The sequence below is a fragment of the Triturus cristatus genome, chromosome 3_2, assembly GCF_964204655.1.
Source record: "Triturus cristatus chromosome 3_2, aTriCri1.1, whole genome shotgun sequence".
In the NCBI taxonomy this organism is placed as follows: Eukaryota; Metazoa; Chordata; class Amphibia; order Caudata; family Salamandridae; genus Triturus; species Triturus cristatus.
In genome coordinates, this window is record NC_140584.1 from 677,374,356 (window position 1) to 677,397,241 (window position 22,886).

A 22,886-nucleotide genomic window follows, 5' to 3' on the forward strand; every position below is an offset into this window, starting at 1 on the left:
TTTTACAGCCCCCCCTTGACGAATCACCCTCAAACTTTCAAGATAGGAGTTGATCTGAAAAGAGGAACTTTTTGGAAAATTTCGTAACGATTCGTCAAACTACGCCAAAGTTATAAGCACATCAACAAATGCTTTTCCTATGGAAACGTGGTCCTAACTATAACTATCTACTGGCGACCACCAGTAGATAATATATATATATATGGATAACATTCTTAAACTTTTTAGAAACACTCACCGTCACTAGATGATGTCATCAGTGATATCATTTGAGATGTCATCAGTGATGTCAGTGATGTCATCAGTGATGTCATCAGTGATGTCACTGACCATGTCATGAGTGATGTAACATGTGACGTCATCAGCAGTGCACTGCGGGGCGCGAGTTATAGTTAGCTCAACAAACTTTCTCGTTTTGTATGATTGAAATGTCAGCCTATATATAATGTCTCTGTAACCTTTGGTTTCTTCGTGAATCTCTAAGGTTTTTTAAATGCTAATTCCTAACTATAACATCCCTGAAACCTATTATTTTCAGTGAATATCAAAGGTTTTTTAAATGCTAATTCCTAACTATAACTTACTTGTAACCTTTGTTTTTTGTGTGAATATCTAAGATTTTTTTTTTATTCTATTTGCTAACTATAACTTCCCTGTAAACTCTGTTTTCTTTACTAAATTTATAAGGTTTTTTAACTGGCAATCACGTTTGCAGAGAGGGGGAGAAAGGGAGCTGGGCTTCCAACCAGCTCTCAGGAACTCCATCGCGTAGGCTTCACAGGAGTTACCAGGAGGGCTTCTTGGACCCTAAGGTTCTTCCGAAGTAAATTGGACTTCATTCCCCAACCAGTAGTGTGCCAGGAGGCGCATTTGCAGAGTGGTGGAGAAAGGGAGCATGGCCTCCGAAGACCTCTTAGAAATCCCAATGTGTGGGACTTACTGGAGGTAACAGGAGGGGTAGTTGGTCACCAAGGATGTCCTTGGGGGGCAGCTATCCATTCTATTACCTCCAGTAAGTCCCACACAGCAGGATTGCTGAGTTATGATAGCAGGCCATGTCCCCTTTCTCCACCACTTTGCAAACGTTCCTCCTAGCAAAATCTTGGTTGGAGGGGTGAAGTCCCCTTCGCTGCGGAGAGTCCTTAGGGGCCAACTAGCCCTTCTGTTACCTCCAGTAAGCCCCACACAGCTGGATTGCTGAGAGGTGGTCAGAGGCCACACACCCTTTCTCCACCACTCTGCAAACGCGTCTTCTAGGGCACTGCTGCTTGAGGAATTAAGTCCACTTTAGTCCTGAGGCCCTCAGGACGCAAGGGGACCACATTGCCCCACCAGCAGTGCGCTGAGAGGCGCGTTTGCAGAGTGGTGGAAAAAGGTACGTGGCCTACAACCAACTCTAAGCAATCCCACTGTGTGTGGCTTACTGGAGGTAACAGGTGGCCTAGTTGGCCCCTAAGGACCCTCAGGTGCAAAGGAGACTTCATCCCCCAACCAAGGGCGTGCCAGCAGGCGTGTTTGTAGAGTAGTGTAGAAAGGGGGCGGGGCCTCCGGTGAGTTGCCGGCTTACTTTCTTTTTTCTTTTTTAGAAAGGGGGCTATGTGGCCCCCCTTCTCTTTCACCCTTTTGGGCCCCGAGGACCCCATCCCCGGGGCCTGACCCATTTTTTTTGTAAATTAAAAAGGGATACGTTTATATTTTATTTGAAATGGGGATGGAGGCTGTGTGGCCCCCCTCCCTAGGCCGATTTCGGGCCCGGGAACCCCAGCCACCAGGGCCTGGTCATTTTTTTTTTTTTTTGTAATAGAAAGGGAGGGGCCAAGTCGCTCCCTCCTGGGCCATTTTCGGCCCTGGGGATCCCATCCTCCGGGGCATGCCTGGTCGTTGGGGACGGCAAGGTATATAACCATCTTTAACAATAATAAAGTATCTCAACAGAGAGTGGGGGTCAAAGGGATCTGTTTTAAAGACTCGAATAGTTTCAAAATCCCCAAATCACAATATTACAAAACACAAAGAAAACTATGAGTCTAATAGTATTTGAGACCTAAACACTATTACAAAGAAAATACTCCGTTGAGTAAGACTGTTAATTGACATATGATGATATATGCATGTATGAATATGTGCATATACAAGACAAAAAGATTCCCATCATCCACATAAAGTGGCTCGCTTCATCATCTGGGAACCCGGGACCTGAAAGAGAACCGTCTTCTACTTGAATATCGTAGATATTGGTCTCATGTGCGTCCCAGATATATTTAACAGTGTGTTATTTTTATTATGATGAAGGAGACATACTAAAGTGGTAGTTCTGGATGATGACTGCAGTGCAAGTGATAAGTGCTAGTGAGCATGTGCTGTTTAAAATTGACTATCAAGGCACAAAGGTAATTTATTTGAGCGCTACCTTGATGACAACAAATAAAAACAGTGCTACAACAGTTTAAACAAATAACTGTCATGGAAAATGGTCTACATGTTTCAGCTAACGGATATTGCTATCCAAGCTCTCGTCAGGACCAGAAGGAAGCTACTGCATGAGTGATATTGTGCCAAAGTAACAAAAACAAACAGTTACGATACAACCTGAACCCTGTTATTGGGCCAAGTGGATCCGTAGAGAACAATTTTACTTGATTTACCTAAAAGGGTGAAAACAGAACAGACTCAAAAACAAAGCATAACCACTGACATAGTGATATTATAAGGTCAAAACAATGCATATAGATGAATATCTAGTATGCTAATACTCTCAATGTATCTTGACACCAACAAGTCTGTCAGAATAACATTTAAAAATTCTAGGCATTTAACCGATTTGTAATGGGTATGCGCCTCGCCTCACCTGGCAACTGCTCAGGTTATGGAGACACCGCTCTGCAATATAATAAGAGGGTTCAACATTACAAAACCTCTAAGGTGGTTCGGTATATGTAAACCACTTAATACACAACGCGTGCGTTTAAAACCATGGCCAAGAGAATCACCGGAAGCCATCTGATTCCCAAGATGCTAGTTACGAACTAACATTGTAGTTATATCTCGAGATATTATTACGAGATCAGTAAATGTCGCCTATTGTAAGTTTTAAAAAAAAATGATCTAATAACAGTTCCAAATCAACTGTGAGCGTTCTCTCTTAAGGGTCGCGTAAGAGGAAAAGCAAATTGCCCTGATAGTTCCTAGGTAAACCACAACCATGAATATGAAATTAAAACTAGTCTTTCATTCTGGTCGCTTGGTTCAAATCGAGAAAAACAACAAATACATAACAATAGCTCTGCTCTCACCTCTCCGTCGGTACCCCTCACTGATGCTGAGCACGAAGGGGAGGTAACTGGCATGCGTGGAGCTCGCTGTTTAAATAAAGAACATGAAGTTTGCTGCATAGGGTACGCACTGGGCGTCGATCTTGGGACGCGAATGGATGACGTCATGCCGTCACGTCAGAAACTCCAGTCTCTGGGATTTGTAGTCTATACTCGGCCAAAGAAACTACAGAAGCGCGTTTATATATACTAAATTGTGACGTAGTATCGTTAGTAAAACCACTTACAGCAGATTTTGTAATTATCCCGGCGCATACCCATTACAAATCGGGTAAGTGCCTAGAATTTTTACATTTTATTCTGACAGACTTGTTGGTGTCAAGATACATTGAGAGTATTAGCATACTAGATATTCATCTATATGCATTGTTTTGACCTTATAATATCACTATGTCAGTGGTTATGCTTTGTTTTTGAGTCTGTTCTGTTTTCACCCTTTTAGGTAAATCAAGTAAAATTGTTCTCTACGGATCCACTTGGCCCAATAACAGGGTTCAGGTTGTATCGTAACTGTTTGTTTTTGTTACTTTGGCACAATATCACTCATGCAGTAGCTTCCTTCTGGTCCTGACGAGAGCTTGGATAGCAATATCCGTTAGCTGAAACATGTAGACCATTTTCCATGACAGTTATTTGTTTAAACTGTTGTAGCACTGTTTTTATTTGTTGTCATTAAGGTAGCGCTCGAATAAATTACCTTTGTGCCTTGATAGTCAATTTTAAACAGCCCATGCTCACTAGCACTTATCACTTGCAATGCAGTCATCATCCAGAACTACCACTTTAGTATGTCTCCTTCATCATAATAAAAATAACACACTGTTAAATATATCTGGGACGCACATGAGACCAATATCTACGATATTCAAGTAGAAGACGGTTCTCTTTCAGGTCCCGGGTTCCCAGATGATGAAGCGAGCCACTTTATGGGGATGATGGGAATCTTTTTGTCTTGGATATGCACATATTCATACATGCATATATTATCATATGTCAATTAACAGTCTAACTCAATGGAGCATTTTCTTTGTAATAGTGTTTAGGTCTCAAATACTATTAGACTCATAGTTTTCTTTGTGTTTTGTAATATAACCATATTTGCGAAATGTATATATATATATATATATATATTCACTGAAAAAACCATAGGTTTCACACATGTTATAGTTAGCGGAAATTTTACTGATAAAAAACCAATGAAATTGCCCCGTTATAGTTAGTGCTGGCAACTATAACTCACGCGACCGCAATCCTCTGCTGATGCTAATACTGTATTTAGACACTTATTTGCCCATGTCTTCTTCCATACATTTTTAGCTATACATATATTACAAATATTTTTTTTTCATAAAGACACATATGTCATCAGCAGAAGATTGCGGTCGCGTGAGTTATAGTTGCCAGCACTAACTATAACGGGGCAATTTCATTGGTTTTTTATCAGTAAAATTTCCGCTAACTATAACATGTGTGAAACCTATGGTTTTTTCAGTGAATTTGCAAGGTTTTTTAAATGCTAATTCCTAACTATAACGTGTGTGAAACCTATGGTTTTTTTCAGTGAATTTGTACGGTTTTTTAAATGCTCAGTTACTTTACGCCATTCGTGGCGTGCGCGCCCACTTAACGCAGTTCGTTCCGTGCGCGCACGGTGCGCTTCGCGCACCGTGCGCGCACAGTGAGCACGCGGTGCGCTTCGCGCACCGCGCACCCACTTTACGCAGTTAGTGCCGTGCCCGCGTTACGCTAGATGGGCCATGTACGCACGATGCGCTTCGCGCACCGTGCGCACATGGAGGACATATTATGCGCTTCCTTGTGATAGGTAATCTGTTGAAATTTTTTGGGAAATTTCTGTGCTCTGATAAGCCATGCACAAATGGTGGCCTTCGGCCACCATTTGCACAAGGGGTGGAGAAAGTGTGGATAGTGTTTTTTTTATTTTTATTTTTTTACCGTACGCTTACGGTAAGCGTACGGTAAGCGTACCCCGCGAAATTGCCGAAAAAAAAATAATGCCGTTTTTGCTCTTGGGGGATGTTTGGGGACTCCCTCAACATGACTATGTGAGAGGGAGTTGTCAAAACATCCCCATAACATGTTTTTGGCCATCATGTTTGATACATAACACTCAGTGCGGTAGACAAAATGGCGGACGCCGCTTCCTGGTTTCTGCCGATTCGAATGTTTACTAAGATCTAAGAGCCAATCAGAATCGCGCTCGCGCACGCCACCGTACGCTTACCGTAAGCGTACGGTAAGCGTATCGTAAGCGGGCTCAGATATATATATTGATTTAAAGGCTATTTTCTCAGAATCTACTGAACAGATTTACACCAAACCTACAAAAGGCACTTCCTTGACCTAGGGACTACCTCTCTGCCAAATTTCTAGTAATTCTGTTCAGCCGTTCGGGCTGTAGCTCGTTCTAAAGGTCCTATGGAAAAATGCATGGGAAAAACGCGTTTTGGGACCCCCCTTTTATCTCAGCCCCCGCTTGACGAATCCCCCCGAGACTTTCAGGGTAGGAGCGGAGCGTAGCGCCCCACCTATTTTGAGAAATTCGCGAGGATTCGTCGACCGGCGCCAAAGTTATTCAAAATAGAATGTTGAGGTTTTCCTATGGAAACGTGGTCCTAACTATAACTACCTACTGGCGACCGCCAGTAGGTAATATATATATATATATATATATATATATATATATATATATATATATATATATATATAAAACATAGTGCCAGTTATATAAACCACATTCATATATAGATAATTACCACTAATCTGGAAATAGTTAACATTTCAAAAATTGTGTGTTTTGGAGAGACCTATACCTATACCAAGCTTTTCTGTGACCAATATATTGTAGTTATGGTTAATAGAATTTTAAAATATAGTGAACTTTTTTTAGTGTGGGTAATATGTATGTTTTTATCGTTTTACTGGCATGCGCACCAGGAAAGTTGCTTCTTGCAAAGTTATTCAACAATCCAGAACATTAATGGTCAATTGATGTAACTTTCTAGGATGTCAAATCCAATGATGTCCCATCATATGCAAATTAGAGGAGCATTGCATGCTCCATTTCTACCTGGGGTCCCAAAAATTCCACGAACCAGCCCTGAATACGCCCCTAAGTGTAATGTCAAAAAGCCAGTTTAATTGCACCTCTCTGGCCACTCACGCTACACAAAAATGCTTCCCACAATAGAAAATCAGCTCACTTCCATTCACACAACCGCGCATAGATTTGTGTGCTACTTCTATAGGTAAGCGCTATATAAATGGTACAAGACAATATGCAGGTTTCTGTTTTTGTGACATGAGTAATGAAGCTACACCAGAAGGCTCTCTTTTCCCATGGTCCAGCAGTGGAACACTACTGTTAAGAATGGGTTGAAGAGAGATATTAAAACATTGTTCTGTGTTTTTAGGATCTGGGAGACCACCGGATCAGAAGTAAGTGGTTGGAAATCAGACGGAGACTGTTGGTGGACTGATTACTGCTTGCCCTGCAAATAATCCATCCTTGGCGTCAAGAACTGCACGACTTACAGATCTGTGCTTGCAAGCACTTAAGGCACTAAACAGTTATCTCGTGTAATCTAGATGCAGTTGGTGTCCAGGCTTGATTGTATTGTTGTGATTAAATTATCTGTAGGACAAAGGCAGATGTTTTATTTTCTAACAAGTCATCACTTGTTCATTGCGACAAGGACTATTAAGAACCTTTTATTTACAAAGCTGGAAAGAGAGCTCATTTGGTTCCTGCATCTGTAGCATGCAAACGTGTGCAACCTGAAGGTCACGAGTTTGAGCCTCTCTGCAAGGATAACACAGCCTTTCGTCGTTTTAGGTTTGATTACTTCAGTACCGTTGATCTGGGTAACAGCGCATTTATAGAACTGCTTGTGAAAAAAAACTAATTACTTCTTTTATAATGCAGAAAACGGATGGGACACACCAATCAGTTGGGCAGCTTTTCTCAGTCAGAGGTTAGAATCATTTGCAAGATAATGTCTTGAGCATAAAACACCCTCAGGCGCCCTTGTCCCCACCCCCGAGCTGGACAACTCCGCAATTCACAACACAAGCACTGCTACGAAAAGTGCTGTAAATGAAGCCGGGTCTCACTATACAGGCTGGTGCGGAACAAGTGGCATGGCAACACAAATGAGGTCACAAGTCAGAGAGCCCGGCCTTCCCACCGACGGTGCACCGAGGAGTGACCTCTCATTGAATGGAGGGCAGCCTGGCGGGAACTTCCTCGTGAGAGAACCCGAACAACATGCGCGACTTCCCGAATCCCTGCTGTGATTTCAGAGCGCGCTGCAAAGGCCCTTGTCAAAGCATCTCCTTAGAAGCCCCCTCGGCGCCCACGCCGCCACCACCAAATAAGAGGTGTGCGGTGCCACAAAAGGAGGACTCTGAATGTCACCCTGAGCCCGCGTGCCTCCTTGCTTTCATTAAGGCCTTAATGCAGCAATTACGGCAGCGTCGCCCTATGAAAAAAGAAGGGAATGCAGTTTACTTCAAAAAAGTGAAATTGCACAGCCTACTATTTAATTATACACAAATGTAAATGGCCTATTTTTCCATAACTGGTTATTACGACAGTGTTTTACTTTCCGAGTTTTCCCAATCTACCCCAGTCCCTCAAAAAAAAAACCTACAAAGCTTCTGCCAATATAATTGTTTTGTTACATTGCTGTTTTCTTCTTATTTTTCTTCTAATGCGATTACAGCGGGGATGCATCTTGGTTTTCCGCCAGCGTGTTCTTCAACTACTTAAGCCTTTATAGATGAAGATTGCCTCAATTATGAAAATACCTGCTTATTTGAGAAGTATTATCCTGGCACCCAGCTGGCATTTACAGCCAATTAACAGGCTTTGCCATTAGTTTGAGGAAGGAGGGGGGCAGTGCCAGAACTGGCCATTGTGTGCTAATTTTCTGTTTTAGATAATCAGCCTGCCCGTCCAGAATAGGAAGAGGGGAGAAAAGAAAGGTTTGAGACGCACTAGTAGACATCAAAAAATTACTATGGAGTTCTGGAGACAAAGGTATCCCACTATCTGCTGATTGCGGGTGCTGCCGTCACCGTGGGGACCCTCCAAACCACCCCTTTGTCTCTTTCCTGCGGAAGGAAAAAAAAAACGAACGGTATTATCGTGTCTTTTCATTTTTTTCTTAACCGACCTGCTTCCTGCAAGCATTTCCCGTGTCGGTAATTTAGTAAAATTGAGCAAATGTGAAAGCTCTTTTTTCCCCACCCCTTCTTTTCTTTTCAAGACCGGTGACCACTCTCATTGACAATGTGCTTTTGTCGTGACAAAGGCTGATGAGCTCCCCTGGAATGCCCTGCCCCCGAAATGGTCCCCCCTGATGTGTTTTGTTAAGAGAGAATTGTGTTTTAACCGTTTTGAGAAATTAATATCATGTCCGGAAGTTTCCTTTCTCACACTTCCGCTTGTCACCTTCTATGGCAGAGGTCTTCAAACTTTTGGATGCCGAGACCCCCCCTGTCAACATTTTGAGGCGTAAGGACCCCCTCCTGACAAAAATGTCTAAACCTGTTGACTAAATTGCGTGGGATGAAAATGTAAATGAGGTTATGTGATGCCGCGTATTTTGGGATAGCATTGCTTCATTATTTTGATATTTGTTACACACAGTAACGCTGAGGAAAGATTTCACCGAATCAGTACCCATTTATAACCAAAATACAGCAATTATCATCAGAAAGATTTCAAGTCAACTTTTGTGAAGGGCCTTCCACTCTGCAGCAATACGTGCTGCCACATTAGAAGCTCACCTGGCCCTGACCGGAAGAAGCAGGGGTCCCTTAAAACCCTGGCGGTTTTGTGTAGAGTTAAGCCGTTTACCCATGCAGCTTTCCTCTCACCCCCTCCCTTCCATCCCTCTCTCTTCTCCTAACCCCGGATCCCTCTCTCACTTTGCAGGTATTTTTCTTTCACCCCTTTTTACAACTTCTGAACTCTCCCCATTCAACCTCTCACTTCACCTTTAATCACCTCTTGCCATTCTGTCCTTTCACTGCCCTCATCTCTAACAGTCTCTCACATTTATCTCATGGCCTCTCTGGCCCTGTCACCTCCCGTGCCCCTCAGCACTTCTCATTCACCTCGTCTCTTCATTCAAATTTTTGTCTATTTGTATCTTACACCTCTCCAGTCCCCCCATTCCTCTTTCACATCTCCCCTTTGTTCTAACAGAAGCCCTCACCTTTGGATCACACTCACTTCTTGCGTGTCCATACTTCTCTTCGGCAATTCACATTTCTCCTCATCCCTGACCTCTTCAATCAAATTCTCTCACTCCCTTGCTGTCCTCTCTCATTTTGGGTGCGGATGCAAATTCAGAATGGGATTAATGAATGTATGATTACTGATGGGCTTGTTTGAGTGAGTTGCATATTGAGTAGTGAGGGGGACAGGTGAGTGAAGTGTCACATGAGTGCAGGATGAGTAGTGTACTCGTGTGACTGCAGGTTGAGGTATAGTGTGAGCAGGACAAGTGCATTTTGAGTGCAGAGTGATCACTGTGAGTGCAAGGTGAGCGGGTGAATGGTGCAAGTGCATGGTGATCAGTGTGAGTGCATTGTGATTGCTGTAAGTGCAAGGTGAGCGTGACAATAAAGGGCGAGAATGAGGAATGAGTTGTCTGAATGCAGGGTGCATTCCCAGACCCATGAAGTAACTCAGCATGTTATTGACGGGGGCGTAGACTTTAAGATCTAAGTTAAACTATTGCGGCATTAATCGGGGATCGAGGGTGAAGGAAATAAATAATGTGCTGATCCTGCAACAAACTTCCAGTCCTATGGTTAGGGTTACCAGCAGATTATTTTGATGGCCCAGTCGGTACAAAAAAAGCTGTCACCTAAAGCGGTATTTTCAGCGCTTATCTGTGCATACTTCCCAGGGCCGGCTTTAGTGCTGGTGGTGCCCTGTGCGACAATGTTTGTTGGTGCCCCCCCAATGACCACCCCCACCACGGATTCTCTCACTAGCACCCTTTAACAGTGACCAAGTCTCCATAACCCCACACTCTCAGATGCATTGAATTAGTTATATAGTGCCACTCATACCAGTGTAGGGTGTCCGAGCACTTTGCATCACACACACATTACACAGAGACAATCAATCAAAAGTGTGTAAATCAGTGTATAGGAAATGTTACATAAGCCAAAGGACTAAAAGTATAGGAGTCATATGTCATCCATACTGGTAGGCAGTACAGTTCAGGAGTGCTTGGTGTGGAGAAGCACAAACTCAGAGTCGAAAAAGAAACAGCATAGTTGGGAGTTTCCTTTAATAATAAGAATTGATTTCTAGCCAAATTAACCCTTTTTGCAACATTAATCAATGGTCTAATAATGTATTCTTTGTAGTGTGCATGCTGTTCTAGGATGAAAGTTAATAGCTCACTATTCTTTATTAGGACTTTAAGTTATAAATTGCAAGTAACAAAAGGATGTCTCTTTTGAAAGCAGTAACCTGCTGATCTCTTCACATCATACGCACTCTGTAATCTACTTGGTACACGTTCTTTGCAGCAGGCATATTAACCCTCTGCACTAACTTCACCTAAGTCAAAACCTGAACTATACAAAATTCTGATCTCTCTCCAGGAATATAATTAATCACACAAGTTATCTTGACATTTATGTGAGGCCTGGTAATTGCCGGGGAAAGAAACGCTGCAGGTGCTTCAAAAGCACAATAAACTTTCACACACGGCGCCCCCAGGAAGCCAACTTTGTATTCCTTTCCATGAAATGCATTCTCACACTATGGCAGTGAATGTAAAATCCAAATGTAAGGAATAGGCACAGTGGGGACCCAGGGGGTACTGGAACCAGCAAAAAAACCTAAGCCTCTGTAACCAGTTTACAAAGGCATGTTAAAATGCAAATGGTCTTTAAAGACCTGTGAAAAAACACGGTGGAGATAGGAATCCAGACACTGCCCAGCTGAGCCCCCAGCAGCTCAAGTTTCACTGCAGCAGCCCGGGCTGAGACACAGGACGGGGGAAGTGTGGGGGGGGGGGGCTGAAGCCCTTGGGCCTGGGCAGAAGTGTGACTGGGAAGGCGCGACCCCATTTGCATCACTCCACGGCCCCCCTGGGGGTCGCGCCCCACAATTTGAAGACCCCTGTTCTATGGTGAGCGGCATCGTGCTCACACCAGTCTGCATCTATATATCTCTTCCTGTACTTTGGGTCTCTATAGGGATGTGGGTTACATGCAGGGTGTGGCATGTTTCTCTTACTTACCGGTAATCTTCATACCGGAACGGAGGGAGGGAGGCAATAAATCGGAGGAGGACAAAAGGACTAGGAGTAAAGAAGATTACCTGTAGGTAATTGAAACATTACCTCCATCTCCTATTGTCCTCGTCGCACTTCATACTGATGAGGAATACCGGAATTCCAATGCAGTCTTAAAGTCCATCAATTCAGACAAGAAACAAAGACACTCTCCACCAATCATAAATGCTGAGAGTATCCAAAGCTCTATAGAAACAAGCATTGGCATAGCCAATAGGTCTCGCCTTTGGGACCTTATAAGTGTTTAGCCATGCAACAGTTGCATAACTAAATACTTATAAGGTCCCAAAAGCGAGACCTATTGGCTATGCCAAGCGGACCTGCGGCCACGAAAGTGATCGCGATCAAACATCAAAGCGGCCGTGGGGCCGTAAAAGTGAAAGTAATTGCGGAAAAGCGCGGCGCGCGCGCCCGCGCTCATGCACTGTAGCTCTAGGCTGGCCTGGTAGCAATTTTTGGGGCCCTCTCAATAAGTCTCGCCAGACCAGCGCATGCGCTGGGTCAGGCAAGACCTAAAAACAAAAAACGCAAACCTTAGGGCAAAACAGAATTCAAAACCCCAAGACCAAAATTCTTATGATCCTGTGAAACATTCTAAAGCCAATAATGTTTTACAAATATCTTAGGAGCAGCCCAGGTGACTGAACAACAAATCTCAGATATATGGACACTCCCTTTGGCTCCGCCCAGGAAATGGAAATCCCCTGAGTAGATCACCCACTGGAGGAGGAGTGGCAGACAAGGAATTGTCCAGGGAAATAGGCTGTTTGAACCATCGATTGATGGAAATAGAAAGCAAAGAAACCCTCTCACCCCTGTTAGAGGAACTGAAAGTAACAAGGAGTCATTCATACTTCCCAAAAGGCTTATTTCTCTCCAAGTAAATCTGTAAATACCCTTTCACATTCAGAAGCTGCCAACCAAACTCCTGAGAAGAATCAGCTACATCCAAAAGAGCCGAAAGAACTACGTCTTGAGCTCTGTGAAAAGCAGAGTCCACCTTGGTAACAAAAGAAGAATCTGGTATAAGGATAAGACCATCCTGAAAGAAAATGAGAAAAGGTTCCCTAGCCATAAGAGCCGCAATCTCCCCAATTCGCATGGCCAATGAGACTGCCACTAAAAGTACAATCTTCAAGGTCACAAACTTAATGTAAGCCTGCTCCAGGGGCTCAAAAAGGTAAGAAGTCAGAGCTTTCCAAACCAATGGTAAATCTCAAAGAGGTTACAAAGGCTACACCACCGGACGGGAAAGAGAAAACTCCTCAAAAGATGAGAAACCAAATCATCTGAGTCATTCAGATTCCCTCATGGATCTCTAAAGGCCTTCACAGCTTCCCATTGAGCACCCAATATGGAGACTGATAACCGAGAACCATGATCTTCTTAGCAAGAAAGGAATCACGACAACCATCACCATATCCTCCCCCGAAGCCTGGTCAGAAGTATGGGAGCGAGAGGAATTGGGGAACCACTTAGAGAATCTGATTTGGTCATTGAATTGCGAGGACATCCACCCCCCAAGCACCTTTTTGCGGGCCCCTGGCAAAAAAACTAGGGATCTGAGTGTTGATCAGAGAGGCAAAAAGATCCAGGAATGAGAATCCAAACTTCTTGAACACTTTCTGAAAAATGGGGACGGACAGAGACATCGTCTGTGACAAGGAAACAGAAGGCACAGGCAATCCACCACCACATTGTCCAGACCCCGTACATTGACCTCTGCAAGAGAGAGAAGATGACGTTCCACCCAGTGCAGTAATTGCAGTGTCACCAGATTAAGAATTTTGAGGTGGTACCCCCTTGATTGTTTACATAGGCCACTGCCACCATGTTGTCTGTTCTAATCAATAAGCGGTGACCCACTGAAAGTATCCTGGAAATGCATCACTGCCCTCAGAACAGCAGTGATTGCTCTCCAGGTGAAGGATAGCCTGCTCTCCTGAAGTGTCCACTGTGCCTGAGTGGAGAAAGAGTTTAGTGTTGGTCCCCATCCAAAAGAACTCACTTCTGTCGTCAGGAGCTTCTGAGGGGCCGGTTGGAGTTCCACTACCTTGGCCAAGGACTCCAGAAAAGGCCACCTTTTGAGCTCATCTCTGATTGACTGTGTGAGTGGGACTATGCTCTCGAAATCCTCAGATTTCGGATTCCTACAGGCGTGTGGATATCCCCAGAGGGAACAAAGGTGCAGCCTTGCCTAGGAATCTGTAAAAACTGCTGCCGCAATATGCCCCTGAGGATCCAGCCTCTGTCTGAATGAAAGAGACTGACTCTTCACTGCTTATAATTAGCCAGTTTCCTCAAAGTCAAAGCTCTGACCTCAGAAAGAAACACACTGTCCAGATCCATCTGGAATCTTGCTCCGATGAAAGGCCCATGTAGGCTTGAGCTTGCATTTCTCCCAATTCAGAAAGAACCCATGAGACTGAACCTGGTGCAGTACTACAGCCAACTCCTTGAGCAGCTGCTGTTCCAAGGGATCATGAAGAAGCCAATCGTCCCGGTAGGGAAAAAGTAAAATCCCTTGAAGATGCAGGGAGGCAACTAGCGTAGCCATCACCTTGGTGAACACCAGAGAAGCTTTTTTCAGCCCAAATGGGAGCACATTGAACTGAAAGTGGTGATCTTTGATACAGAAGCGCAGAAACATCTGATTAGGAGGATAAATCAGCACATGAAAGTAAGTGTCCTGTAGATCCAGAGTGACCATTAAGTGCCCTCTGCACACCAAAGGACTGATCCTCTCTATGGTCTCTATCTTGAAAGGGAGAGTCTGGATGAACTTGTTCAGATATTTGAGATCCCGGACTATCCGAAAAGTTGCTGTTGGTTTTTGAACTAAAAAATGATGATGTAGAACCCCAGACCCCGGGATGCTCAGGGAACCTTTAAAATTGCCCCCCTCAGTAGTAGGGCATCTATTCCTTGTTGGATGGCCAACTTCTTGTTCTTCTTTGCTGGCAATAGAGTTGGTCTTACTCCTGAATCCTGATGGAGAGAAACAGACTCAATCTTGTATCCATTCTGAAGCACCCAACAGTCTGAAGTAGATTGAAGCCAAACCTCCAGGAAATTCCGAATCCTGCCTCTTATCACAAAGGCTTGGTAATCCCCGTGATAGCCAGGAGTGCTGTTTAGAGGATTTAGACTTCTTCTGAGGCTCATTCCATGGTCTAAATTTCCCCTGCTGACCTTTGCTGCCTGAGAGAAGGCTGATGAAAAGGAAACTTCTTAAGATTCCCAGGAAAAAAACTCTGCTTAAAAGAAAATAAATGTTTATTTCCTTAAAACCTCATGAGTCTTATGCTCAAGCTCTGCCCCAAACAGGTGAGTACCCACAAAAGTCACACATAATGCCGATACCTTAAGGGCAGAATCTATTTTCCATTCTGTTGGACTTGGCCCTTCTGGCTAGTTCACCCCTCGAACTTTTTGCATTTATCCTAGCCTTTTCCCTATGGTGTATTAGTGGATTTAGGCCCCTAGGCGCTTTAATACTGTGTCCCAGTGTAAAGTGCGTGCGCTCTGGGTTACATTGAGTGAGACTGACCTGCCCTCCCATAGGAATGCATGGGGGATCTGAGTGACCATGTTAGTTCCTGATGCGTGGGGAGTGCAGGGTCGAGTTTGATATGTGCAAACTCGTGAGAGTGAATGCTGCACAATGATGTGTGCGGCGTTACTGTGACTAGTATAGAAGTGCCACTTCTAGACGCTGGCATAAATGTGAAGTGACTGTCTGGCGTGTGATTTACTGGTGTGCCTGGCTCCAGGAGTCAGTATGGGTCTGCCCCAGTGGTGGGTGGAGAGAGCTGCATGTTGATGAGTGGGAGGAGTACACCTAGGACCTGAATAGGGCTGGGCTTTCCTCATACAATGCTGGCTCCACCCCCTGTGGTGCGACTGATGACCCTGGCCTGTTCTGTGAATAGGGAGAGGGGCTGAGCAAAACAAAGTGCTCAGAAACCAGTTGTATCTGGTTCGCCCCTTCCCTGCACCTTTGAGAACAAAGGATTTGGTGTATAAAAGAGGGGCTGTGACCACATGAAAATGTTCTTGCTCTGAGTCGAATCTACCAGCGGCGTGCTGCTGCTGGGGCCCAGGGGAATGCTTGCCTCCCTGGGCCCTGCCCAGCCCCTGGATGCCTGATGGACTTTTGGGACCATTCGCTGTTCTCTGCTGATCCTAACCGGGGGGCCTGCTGCTGCTGGGCGCCAGGAGAGACCGCCACTGGGGACTGCCTCCCTGCCTGGAGGGCCCTGTGAGCTGGCCCCTGGTCCCAGCCCTTGCCCCCCTGCCCTCCTTAAAGAACTTTATTCCTAGGAACCTTGCCTTGTCTGGAGGAGCGCTGTGGTTTGGACGGAGGAGCGCCTTTGTGTGACCAGCAGCTCTGTGCTGTGATAATTTGCGTGGGAACCCCGACGTAGGGATTCCCCCGCTGTCTGCCGTGTTGTATAGCGGGTGCCCATCCCGCATTGCGGTGCAAGTTGGCGGGTGCCCACCCCGCTTATTTCCTCATCTTTTACGTTATAACGAAGGCAGGAGCCCACCCCGCGCTTCGGTGTCAGGAGACGAAAGGAGATCACCGCCGCGGCCGGGCGAACCAGGAAGTCAGGCGCCTGGTGTTGGGACGTAGGCGGGGCTTAACCAGGAAGCGGACCGGAGCCTACTCCGCGCTCCTGTGATCACCACCGCAAAGAAGCAACCTCGGGATTCAATGCGGCACCCCGGGTGAGGAAGACCAGGCCGGAGCCGACGGGAGCCCTCCCCGCGCTCCGGGGAACTGAGGAAAGCCGTCCTGCCGCCGGAGCCTTCCCAGCAGAGGGGAAGCTTCACCGCCCCGGAGGAGAAGATCCGAGGAGACTCTCCCCCCTCCAGAGAGCAGCCCGGTGAGTCAGAAGGGGCTGGGGGACTCTGTGTGGGTGTTGTGGGTGCCGGTCCCAGACCGGTCTATTTCCTGAGCGGCCCCCCGCCTGATGGGGGGGGCGCTCCAACGTTTTTGGGCAAATTGATGTCTTTGAGCCCACGAGGCTCCCACGCGGTTTTGGGTGCATATTTGTTTAGAGTCCAGAGGGACTCCCACGGGCAATATTTGTTTGAGAGCGCTAGGGCGCTCCATCGAAGGGGCCATCATTATTGTTCAAGAGTCCCCCGAGTGGGACTCCAACGTTTGGGGACACATTCCATTTCAGCGCCAATGCGCTCCACAGTACTGGGGGACATGGTGTGTGTAGAGCCTAGGTGGCTCCAACGTTTTTGGATACTGTTACTTCCCCAGCTGCGCAGCACTTAGTGCCAGCTGCAGCGTTTAGGCCCTGTTCTTGTCCCCAGCTGCCCAGCAAGTAGTGGGCAGCTGCTACGTTTAGGTTCTGGCGCAACCTGGACCCTAATGTGATTTAGGTGTTATTGTGATGCATATATTAATGCTTATGGTGTTAGGAAATGTACTGTGTGTAGTATGTTTTGCACACCCTGTGTTAATGCTTATGGTGTTAGGAAATGTACTGTGTATAGTATGTTTTGCGCACCCTGTATTTTATACCTCTAGATAGGATTTCTGCCTAGGAGGTTCTTTTACCTGTTTAGGGTGATGTTAGGGAGATTGTACTTCCCTGTGCGATGTACGCCCCTAGAGTAGTTATACTTAGGAGGTAAGGTCTAATGCGTTAGACTTGTGAGAAATTGCATAATGTGTTTATGCCCCTGTGATGGATGCAGGATAGGTTTTATACCTGATGCTAGTGTGATGACGCTGAGGTCATTATTGCGCCAGTAGTTACTGGTTGTGCTCTACAGTGATAACTTGTGTTACAGTTAGTATATGTTCTACATTTACTATTGGTGATTTGTGCTAATTCTGACAGTGGTCCATGTGGCCCTGTCCTGTGTAGCCTTCTTGGGAGGTGGAGAGGAAGGCAAATCAGATGTAGAAGAGGAGGACTCCACATGCCTCTTCTTTAGAGAATGCTTTCCCATAATGCAGTAAAAAATAAGCAATCTCAGAACGCAAATAATCAGCATCCCCTTTGCGGATTTACCACTTATGTTAGACCTGGCTTGTCCAGCGGGATTATACCCAGACTTTTTGCTTTTTGGCCTTGTGTTTCTGACCTGTTTTTGTTGGTTTTATGACTCTGGGCACTTTACACAGCTGATCAGTGCTAAAGTACATATGCTCTCCCTGTAAATTGTTATGATGGATTGGTGATTTCATGATTGGCATATTTGATTTACTGGTAAGTCCCTAGTACAGTGCAATATGTGTGCCCAGGGCCTGTAAATCAAATGCTGCTAGTGGGCCTGCAGCACTGATTGTGTCACCCACATGAGCAGCCTGTAAATGTAACTCAGTCCTGCCACCACTGTGTCTGTGCGCAGTTTGGTACTGCCATGTCGACCTGGCAAGTGCACCCACTTGCCAGGCCCTAACCTTCCCTTTTCTTACATGTGAGTCACCCCTAACATAGGCCCAAGGTACCCCTGTGGTCAGGGAAAAGTGTATGTGAAGGGTAGGACATGCCCTGATGTGTGTGGCAGGTTCTGATAGTGAAATACTGGCAATTTCATTTTTCACTATTGAAAGACTATCTGTCCCATAGGATAGTAGGATAGAATGGGAGTTTATTTCTAACATCTTATAAATATAACTTCCCACTGGAACAAGATAGAAAGATGGAGTTTAGTATGCCTTAACTCAGAATATATAGATGCATCTTTTAGTAAAGATGATTTTTATATTGTGTGTTTGAAAATACCGGGGGTGTGGTGAGGGGGGGTGATGTTTATCCTGTCTTTCTCGGATAAGTCAGGGCTGGGCTGAATAGATCTGGGCTGCATTCAGAGTAGGGGGGCGAAATTTCTTTCACACCTGAATGGGTCTGGTCTGCCTTGGACAATGCTGTCTCCACCTCCTGCCAGGCAGCTGCACCAGAGAGGACAAAACTGGTTTTGGCAAAGAGCTTCTCTGCCACCAGAGAAAAAAGGAATTTGTGCTATGAAAAGTGGGGCCCAGACTCCTTAACTTTAGATTACTGCTGAACTAAGGAACCTGACAGGAAGAAGAACTGGGAAAGCTGGAGGATTACTGCCCCTATGCTGTGTAATGTTGGGGTTGGACTGCAGTGGTTGCTTCTGTCTTGGACAGGGAAAGGACTGGACTGTGCTTTCAACATCCTGCTGTTAGAGTTTTCTCTAAGGGCTTGAAGTAGAGCTTGCCTCCTATTGGAAGTCTCATGGATAGAAATGACTTCAAAGATCATTTCTGGAATTCAAGAGGAACCTTTGCTAAGGAGAGGAGCTGGAGAAACTGAGGAGAATTACTGCCACTTTGCTGTGTGCTGTCTGGGGTTGGCCTGCAGTGAATTTTTCTGCCCAGGAAAGAACAAGGACTTTGCTGTGTGCTGTGTCCTCTGCTTGACGAAGATCTCCAAGGGCTTGAAGTAGAGCTTGCCTCCTCTTTTGAAGTCTCAGGGATACAAAGACTTCATTGCCAGCTCCCCTGAAGTTCCTTGTTGGGAGTTCTGACCTGCCAAGAGGTGTCTGCTGCTGTTCTGGACCTCTGGAGGTTGTTCCTGCTGTTGGGAGCTGGAAAACCAATGTAACTAAGAGAAGCGCGATGCATCCTAATCTGTTTCCGACGCATCGCCGAAGAAACCGATGCAACAAGAAATTGGCACACGGTGCGCCGAGTGCACCGATCTACGAAGGCCTTGATCATCACACTGATTCCAACGCAGGCCCTGCTGTGCAGCTGCATGAACCAACGCATCGCCGAGCAATCGTCACGCATCGCTGAGCAATCGTCATGCATCGCATCGAGGCGCCAGGTCTGTCGCTTTGCTGGGGGATGCAATAAGAAACCGATGCATCACCTTCACACACAGTAAGAAACCGACGCATCACCTCCTCTCCGGTAAGGAACCGAAACATCACCTCCCGTGGGCAACAGTAAGGAACCAATGCATCACCTCCCCCAGAGCAAGGAACCGACTCATCACCTTCCCTGTGTGTAAGGAACCAACGCAGCATCTTCCCTGCGACCCTTTTTTGGGTTTGTGCACGTGACACATCCAATGTACTCTGTGTGAAAAGTGTTGCATCTGCAATTTGCTTTGAACAGAACTGTTTCTACATTTTAAAAGTCATATCTTTATTACTGTATTTTGGATTTTGTTGTTGTTTTGGTCTAGGTTTGGTTAAGATAAAGATTACTTACTTTTCTAAACTGGTGTGGTGTCCATTTGTAGTGTTTTCACTGTATTACTGAATGTGTGAACAAATGCTTTACACACTGCCTCTGAGATAAGCCTGTCTTCTCATGCCAAGCTACCAAGGGGGAGAGCAGGGGTTATTTTAGAAGTGTATCTCCCTTACCCTGACTAGAAAGAAAAGTCCCTCCTTGGACAAAGGTGCAAACCGTTGGCAACTAGAGACCGCAATTTCTAACAGCTTTCCCACCAGAGCTCTAAATATTCTCCCTATCTCCGCATTTCCTCATGGAGACCAAAAGAGCAAGACTACATATGCACGTCCATCCAGGGTTACAACGCACGTGCAAAACACTGAGCCATATGACCCGTACAAGGAAGAAAGCCAAGCTCCAGCCTTCACATGTGTTCAATGAGCCTCTCAAAGTCCAGGAAGGAAAGAAATATGCCCAAGACCTGGCCCAACCCAGCAGGGACTGTTAGACCTGGCATCCTTGGCGTGGTTTTCCCTGACTTTTTGCCTCTACCTCTTGTGTTTTTGATGCTGTGCTGGATTTCGCTTTTGCTGGCTAAGATGCTTTGGGTACTGTGCCACTGCTGATCAGTATCAAAGTGCAAGTGCTCCTTGTGTAAATTGATACTGTGATTGGTTCTCCCTGATTGGCATATTTGTTATACCAGTAGGTCCCTAGTAAAGTGCACTGAGTGTGCCAGGTCTGGCGAATCAAATGCTACTAGGGGGCTTGCAGCACTTGCAGCACTGATTGTGCCACCCACATGAGTAGCCCTGAAAAGAGGCCTCAGGCCTGCCACTGCAGTGCCTGTGCGCAGCTTGTTAACTGCCAAGTCGACTTGGCAAGTGCACTCACTTGCCAGGCCCTACCCTTCCCTTTTCTTACACATAAGACACTCCTATGATAGGCCCAAGGTACAACCCTGGGCAGGGTGCTGTGAATGTGAAAGGTAGGACATGTACTGGTGTGTGTAACACGTCCTGATAGTGATATACTGCCAATTTCCTTTTTCACTATTGAAAGGCTATCTTGCCTCATAGGAGAGAATGGGGAATGCTTTGTAACATTTTACAAGCATATCTTCCCATAGGGATAAGATAGAAAAGTGGAGTTTGGTATCCCTGAACTCAGGATTTATTAACACATATTTTAATAGAGATGGCTTTTAAATTGGATGTTTGAAAATACCACTTTAAGAAAGTGGCTATTTTCTTGTTCAACCATCCTGTCTGCCTCTGCCTGTTTGTGGATTGACTGTCTGGCTTTGGAGTGACAGGGGCTTGGGAGGTGCAGTGGCTCCAGGAGTCTGGATGAGTCAACACTAGGCTTGAAAGCCCTGATCTGCATTTTGAGTGGTGGGAGGAGTAGTACCTGTACCTGAATAGGGCTGTGCCTGCCTACTACAATGCTGGCTCCACCACCTGTGGTGTGTCTGGAGCCAAGGCACACACTGACAAAGGAGGTTGTTGTGCACTTGCAGAGTGCCCCCCAGAACTGGTTTGAACTGGGCTCAGAGCCCCTTGTACAAAGAGAACAAAGACATTTTGGGGTATAAGTATTAGCCCTAAAACCCGTGAATTTTAGATCATTCCTGGAATTCAAGAGGAACCTTTGCCAAGGCGAAGAGCTGGAGAGACTGAGGAGAAGTACTGCCCTTGCTGTGTGTCTGGGATTGGCCTGCAATTGCTGTTAAAGCCAAGGAAAGGAGAAGGACTTTGCTGTGTGCTCTGTCCCCTGCTTGAAGGAGATCTCCAAGTGAGCTGGTCTCAGGGACGCAAAGACTTCACCTCCATCTCCCCTGAACTCTGATGTTGTAAGTTTTGACCTGCCTTGAGGTGCCTGTGCTAGGTTTGGGTCTCTGGAGGTTTTTTCTGCTGTTTGGGAGCTGGAGGAGAGAAGAAACTCAATCAACTACAGAAATCGACGCATCGCTCTTCTTGCGGCTGTTTTTCCGATGCATCTTCACGGCACGAGAAGAATTTCAACGCATCGCCATGCCACTGCAAAAAACGTCGCAGCACCTGTCGTCGCAGCAAGAATCGGCGCATCAAGTGTTCAGGGCTGAAGAGGACCGGCGCAGCGCCGCACAACGCTGCCTCTTCTATCACTGACACATTAAAAAGAAGAAAGCCAAGCTCCGGCCCTCGCGTGTGTTCAATTAGCCTCTCAAAGTCCAGGAAGGAAAGAAATATGCCCACAACCTGGCCCAATGCAGCAGGGACCTGGCACACCTGGGGCCATCAGGACCACATAAAACTCCATCCACATCATCAATCATCCCAGGAGGACCCCAGTACTCGATACAAGAAGGCATGCCATAGATTAGGGAAGCATTCTGTCAGCCCAAGCCCAGGAGGGGCTAAATGTCCTCCGTCCTGTCTCAAGTGAGACAGAAAGAACCCAAGAGGGATGCTGGGTAAAGTGTAACCTTATAGGCTAGTTCCTAAGGGGGAGAGACACTATTATAAGAATATCTTGTTATTTTCTCTCTCTCATGAGGTGGAGACCACCTCATTAGTAATGAATTGGGACGAGGACAATACGACGTGGGTGTAATGCTTGATTCAATTTCCCTCCTCACTGAATTAAAGTGCCCTAATTCTTCCTCTTTGTACCACTTTCCTGTCCCCTGATGGACAGTTTTGGAGACAAAGTGGTCAGAGTTACTCAATACTATCCTGAGTAAAGAGCCGAGGGTATATCATTTACCGTCTCTTCCATTAAGTGCTGATTTCTGATAGGAAGTGGTCTGTGCCTGATATTCTCATGTGGTGGTTCAGGTATTGCTATTGGTGACTTGTAAATCGGAAGACCAAGGTATGTGCTGTTTGCTTAGATAAGCCAAGAAAGTATGAGAATTATATCTGATTGGCCCCAATTATTAACAGTAAAGAAAAGTAAAATTTGTCCAAGAGTTTTGAGGCAGAAAATATTTTTACAAAAGCAGCAATCTGAAGAGCTGAAGTTAGTTTTGAATCTAAG